Below are 6,679 nucleotides of genomic sequence, written 5' to 3'. Positions count from 1 at the left end.
GAGCATTGAGGTATATAAAAACACATTTTAAGCATCTTGAGGGTAAGGATTATTTTAATTTTCTTTTGTTTGTTTGTTTATTTATTTAAATATTCATTTTTAGTTTTTAACATTTACTTCCACAAGATTTTGAGTTCCAACTTTTCTCCCCATCTTGCCCCTCCTTCACCCTAAGACAGCATGCATTCTGAATATCCCTTCCCCTAATCTGCCCTTTTTTCTATTGCTCCACCTTCTCTTATCCCCTTCCTCTTCTATTTTCCTGTAGGGCAGGATAGATTTTTATACCCCATTGCCTGCATATCTTATTTCCTAATTGCATGTGAAAACAATTTTTAACATTTGTTTTTAAAACTTTGGGTTCCAAATTCTCTCCCTCTCTCCCCATCTATTCTCATTGAGAAGGCAAGAAACTCAATACAGGTTATACATATGTAGTCATGCAAAACACTTCCATAGTAATCATGTTGTGAAAAAGTAACTAAATTTCCCTTCATCCTATCCCGCCCCCCTGTTTATTCTATTCTCTCTTTTGATCCAATCTGCCCTCCCTTCTATCATCTCCCCCTCTTATCCCTTTCCCCCTATTTTCTTGTAGGGTAAGACAGATTTCCATACCCAGTTGAGTGTGTATGGTATTCCCTCCTTAAGCCAAATCCAATGAGAATAAGATTCAATCATTCTCTCTCACATTCCTCCACTTCCCTTCTCCTATAAAAGTTTTTTCTTATCTGTTTTATGTAAGATAATACCCCATTCTACCTCTCCCTTTCTCCTTCTCTCAGTATAATCTTCTCTCACCCCTTAATTTTATTCTCCAGATATCACCTATTCATCTTCAACTCACCCTGTGCCCTCTATCTATCAATCTATACATATGATTTTTTTTCCCCTCCAACTACCCTAATACTGACAAAGGTCTCATGAATTACAAATATCATCTTTCTGTGCAGGAATGTAAACAGTTCAACCTTAATAAGTCCCTTATGATTTCTCTTTCTTGTTTACCTCTTCATGTTCCACTTGAGTCTTGTATTTGAAAGTCAAATTTTCTATTCAGCTCTGGTCTTTTCATCAAGAATGCTTGAAAGTCTTCTATTTCACTGAATGTCCATTTTTTCCCTCTGAAGGATTATATTCACTTTTGTTGGGTAGGAGATTCTTGGTTGTAATCCTATCCCCTTTGACCCCTGGAATATCATATTCCAAGCCCTCTAGTCCCTTAATGTAGAAGTTGCTAAATATTGTGTTATTCTGATTGTGTTTCCACAATATTTAAATTGTTTCTTTCTGGCTGCTTGCAATGTTTTCTCCTTGACCTGGGAACTCTGAAATTTGGTTATAATATTCCTAGGAGTTTTCCTTTGGGGGTCTCTTTCAGGAGGTGATTGATAGATTCTTTCTATTTCTCTTTTACCCTGTGGTTCTAGAATATCAGGGCAGTTTTCCTTGATAATTTCTTGAAAGATGAAATCTAGGTTCTTTTTTTGGTCATGGCTTTCAAGTAGTCCAATAACTTTTAAATCATCTCTCCTGTATCTATTTTCCAGATCAGTTGTTTTTCAATGAGATATTTCACATTGTCTTCTATTTTTTAATTCTTTTGGTTTTGTTTTACAATGTCTTGATTTCTCATAAAGTCATTAGCTTCCATTTGCTCTATTCTAATTTTTAAGGAAGTATTTTCTTCAGTGAGTTTTTGGACTTTTCCATTTGGTCAATTAAGCTTTTTAAGGCATTCTTCTTTTCATTGGCTTTTTGGACCTCTTTTGCCATTTGGGTTAGGCTATTTTTTTTTTTTTGGTGAGGCAATCGGGGTTAAGTGACTTGCCCAGGGTCACACAGCTAGTTAAGTGTTATGTGTCTGAGGCTGAATTTGAACTCAGTTCCTCCTGAATCCAGGGCCGGTGCTCTATCTACTGTGCCACCTAGCTGCCCCAAGGCTATTTTTTAAGGTGTTATTTTCTTCAGTATTTTTTTGGGCCTCCTTTAGCAAGCTTTGACAAGTTTTTCATGATTTTCATGATTTTCAATGATTCTCATTTCTCTTCCCAGTTTTTCCTCTACTTCTCTTACTTACTTCTCAAAATCCTTTTTGAGCTCTTCCAAAGCCTGGGACTGATTCATATTTTCCTTGGAGGCTTAGGATGTAGGAACTTTGACTTTGTTGTTTTCTTCTGGTTGTATGTTTTGATCTTCTTTGTCACCAAAGTAAGATTCTATGGTCTGACTATTTTTTGAGCTTTAATCATGATCCTTGCCATGATCCTTGAATTATAAACTCTTTGTTAAGGTAGGGGTCTGCTTCTAGTGTGGAGAATGTACTGTCCCAAGCTTTGGGGGTTTTGTGCAGCTGTATTCAGAGATACTTCTAAGGACCTGTAAATTTTCAGTTCTTCCAAGGGGGTATGATAATGGGCGAGGTGTTTACTCCTTTCCTGGCCTGTGCTTTGGTCTATGAGTGACCACAAGCTCTCTTTTCTGCCTTGGAACTGTGAGGAGGATTCCCTCTCCACTGTCACCATAAGCTCCACCATGCCAATGTTCCTCCTCACCCCAGGACTGCCACTCAGAACTGTGACCCAGATCCAAGCACAGGCAAAGCAAGAGAATCCTGCCTCAGTGCCAGCAAAGAGATCCCTGCAATCTCCCTCTGATCAGCCACTTGATCCCCTCTCTGTCTGTGGGTCAAGAGCTCTGGATGTAGCCACCACCCCAGGGCTGCGCCAGGACTGGGGCTGGACTGAGCTCCTCTCTCACCACAGTCGACAGACCTTTCCTATTGACCTTCTAAGTTGTCTTTGGTGTTTGTGGATTGAGAAGTCTGAAAACCGCCACAGCTGCCCATGATTCAGTCCCCTGGGGCCTGCTCCAAGATCTCTGAGGCCTGGTCTTTGCTGGCGTAGCTTATGCTAAACTGTCTCCTTTCCCAGCCTGGCACAATAGACCTTTCCAATCAACCATCCAGGTTGTCTTGGTCTGGAAATTTGTTTCACTCTGTCTTTTTGTGGGTCCTGCTGCTTTAGAATTTGTTTAGAGCCTTTTTTTTATAGGTATTTGGAGGGGTTTGGGGGAGAGCTCAAGCAAGTCACTGCTTTTACTCTGCCATCTTGGCTCCACCCCCTAATTTTCTTTCATATCTCTTATAGCCCCTAGCACAGGGCCTTCCTTACACATACTAGATGCTAAATACATTTTGTTAGTTCAATTTTGTTGACATTTTTGTTGCCTCACTCCTCTGCTCAAAAACTTCAATATTTTATGTCCTGACCAATGCTTCATAGTAAAGTTCCTACAACTAGGCCTCACTTTGACTTCGAGGAACCCTGTTGTACCCTTTTAGGATTACAGCCTATTGATAACCATAGAACCAAATGCTCCTGGTAATATTGTTTCCCCTGCACCATAGAACTATATTAAAGGGCTATATGTTGTATTGTTGTACAATGATTGAATGTGATCATAGAATCATAGATTTAGAGTCTGAAGGTGTCTTAGAGGCCATGCACTCCCACCCCCTCCTTTTACAGATAAGGTAACTGAGGCTCAGAGAGATTGACTTGTCTAAGTCATACAATGAATAGCAGAGCTAGGTTTTGAGAAGTTAAGAGACTTGGGAGTTGGGGGAAGGGGTCTTCACACAGCCAGTACGTGTATGTCAGAGGTATAATATTACTAGACATCTGAACCAAATGCTCCTGTGGAACCTGGCTGAAAATTGCTTAGAGAAATGGCATAGGACATTTCACTCTTACCCTGTAATAAGCAGAGGGACTGGGCACTGTCATAAGTTGGCCATATAGATCACAGAATCTAGGTCACAGATATTGCCTGGTATGGCTTTAAAGCTCAGAGAATAATAATAATAGCTAACATTTATATAGTGCTTGCTACATTCCAGGCATTGTGCTAAGTGCTTTAAAATCATTTCCTCTTTGGATCTGCACAATAACACTGGGACATAGGTGCTATTATATCCCCATTTTACACATGGGGAAACTGAGGCAAACAAAGGTTAAGTGACATGCCTAGGGTCACACAGTTACAAGCATCTGAGGTCGAATTTGAAGTCAAGTCTTCCTGACTTAAGGCTCAGCACTCTAGTCACTTCACCACCCTCCAGAGAGGCTGGTAGTTCCTGTGGAAACAGTGCTATGCTGAGAAACCTGTTCTTAAAATCTGCCTCTGGCAAGTAACTTAAGGCTCTCTGAGCCTGTCTCCTCTGAAAAATTGGGATGATAATATATGTACTACTCACCTCATAGGGTGGTTGTGGGGACACACCGCCTTTTAATCTGTATAGGGCTATAGAAATTCTAATACTTTTTACAGTATCTTGCCCATAGTCGATACTTAATACATGTTTATTGAACTGAATTTGACTGAACTCTATCATTTTACAGAAGTCTGAATAAATAGATAAAGAGATTTGACCAAGGCCATTCAGTTAGTGGCAGAGCTAGTGCTGGAAGCCAGACCTCTTGATTCCCAATCTGGTACAGTGGAAAGAGTCCTGGACTGAGTCCTTTTCTCAGCCTGACTCTGCTTCTTTCTACCTGGTGACCTTGGGCAAATCATTTGACCTTTCCAGTCCTCCACTTTCTAATCTGTAAAATGAGTCAGACTAAATGACTTCTGCCTTTTTTCCCTTAAGGAAGATTGGTGACACATCGGACAGAGAGCTGGGCCTGGAGTAAGGAAGACCTGCGTTAAAATTCTGCCTTAGATGCTTACTAGCTGTGTGACCCTGAGTAAGTAACCCTGTTTGACTCTGTTTCCTCCTCTGTAAAACGAGGTGGAGAAGGAAATGGCAAACCACTCCAGGATCTTTTCCAAGAAAACCCCAGGGGTAGAGAGGTGGTGCAGTGGATAGAGCACCGGTTCTGGATTCAGGAGGACCTGAGTTCAAATCCGGCCTCAGACACATAACACTTACTAGCTGCGTGACTCTGGACAAATCACTTAACCCCATTGCCTAACAAAAAAAAGAAAGAAAGAAAGAAAACCCCAAATGCGATCACTAGGAGTTGGACACAACTGAAGCTAACACTTCCAGCTATAAATTTACGATTATTGTCCTTTTCCTTGACATCACAGATGCCTGCAGTCCATGTGGAGGCTATGATTTCAAACCTTGTCTCTTCTGAAGCTGGAGACTGAAGCTCTCCCTCTGTCTCTCTGTTTTTTCTGTCTCTCTCTCTCCAGACAGAATATATGTGTGTTGTGTGCTGTGTGCTCTGTGTATGTGTGTATGTAATATGTGTGTATATGTGTTCCCAGGGCAGCCACAGTGGACAGAATGCTGGGCCTGGAGTGAGGAAGACCTGAATTCAAATCCAGCCTCAGACACTTAATAGTCGTCATTAACGACGAGTAGAAAATGGCAAACCATTCCAGTATGTTTGCTAAGAAAACCCCATGGACAGCATGATCAGTAGGGTCATGAGGAGTCAAGCGTGAATGAAAAACCACGTGTGCCCTTTTTCAATGTCCACGAAGCTTCCATCAAGGTGACAGCTTCCTTGGCCCTCAAAGAGGTTTCCAGTCTATAGCTGGAGGAAAGGAAATACACTCGGTCCCTTTAAGAGACCCCGCCCACTCACAAAAGCCGGGCTCAGGAAAGTGCCCCCGTGCTGGGAACCTGGGCAATCCCGCATTAAAAGGGTCGTCTTGCGTCACTCTCCTCCCCAGCCAATGAGAATGGAACCTCAAGGCACGCATTACTAAGGCGACGGGAGAGACGCCTCCCGTAGCTGCCTCTTCGCCCTCGAGGTTGTGACCCCTCGCGGCTTCCTTATCTCGCCCACTCCTCCCTGGGCAACTATCCTGCCATCTGTCGCAAGTCCGCCGGCAGGGCGGAGGTCAGAGCTGTCAAGTGCCCACGGGGGCGACGAAGATGGCGGCGGCGGCGGCAGTTGGGGGGACCCCCTTCCCAGCGGCCGGGAAGCTCTAACATGAACCCTTCTCCGCCCGCCGCGCCCTCGCTCCCGGGACTCCGACCCCGCACGGCCGCGGGCCCCGAATAACGGGCGCTCGCCTGGGCAAAGTTGGTGTCGCCGCGCCGCTGGCGGCGTCACCCGCTCAGGTGAGTGGGCGCGCGGGGCCGGGGAGCGGGCGGGTTATCCGCGGGAGCGAGCGTGATCGCCGATGTTCCTAAACACGGAGCCGAGCGGCCTCAGCGTTCGTGGAAACGGGCCTTGGAAACCCGGCTTCTGCTGAAGCCCATTCTGGGGCGTGCGGGGACGTGGGCTGGCCGGCCGTCAGGGCCGCTACTGTCCAGGGCTGCCCAGACGCGGAAGAGTGGCCAGCCGGAAAGAGAAGTGCACGCACCGGGCACCTTCACCCGGCCCCGACCTGGAGGACAGAGAGCAGGCAGGGCCTGGCGTCTGGCATCTGGGCGTCGTTAGCTCGTGCGGCGCCTCTGCCCTCCCGCCCTCCCGTCCCTCTTGCTCCCTACAGTCCTTCCAGGCTCAAGCTCCGGTGTCATCATCTGCTGCAGGAAGCCCTTGCCCAATCCCCTTAGTTGTGAAGGCTCCTTCCTCTTCAAGCTAGCATATTCATTCAACAAGCAATTTTTTTTTTTTTTTTGAAGATTTAATTGGGCGCATTCTGGCACTGTGGGCGATACTGGAGATACAAAGACAAAATTGAAAGTCTGCCCAGTGGGAACTTACATTCT

At 44.8% G+C, this 6,679-nt stretch overlaps 1 protein-coding gene across 1 annotated transcript in view; it reads left to right on the top strand.

The window, feature by feature from the left end:
* Positions 1–5,705: 5,705 nt before the first annotated feature.
* Positions 5,706–6,679, top strand: part of LCLAT1 (lysocardiolipin acyltransferase 1) — a 141,322-nt gene continuing 140,348 nt past the window's right edge. Inside the window, exon 1 of the mRNA XM_027850523.1 lies at positions 5,706–6,085. The gene's annotated coding sequence lies outside the window, so the exon portion shown is untranslated. The remainder of the gene's footprint in view (positions 6,086–6,679) is intronic.

This window comes from Vombatus ursinus, unplaced genomic scaffold, assembly GCF_900497805.2.
Source record: "Vombatus ursinus unplaced genomic scaffold, bare-nosed wombat genome assembly UNPS02009062.1, whole genome shotgun sequence".
NCBI classification, from domain to species: Eukaryota; Metazoa; Chordata; class Mammalia; order Diprotodontia; family Vombatidae; genus Vombatus; species Vombatus ursinus.
This window is presented reverse-complemented; position numbering and strand designations above follow the sequence as displayed.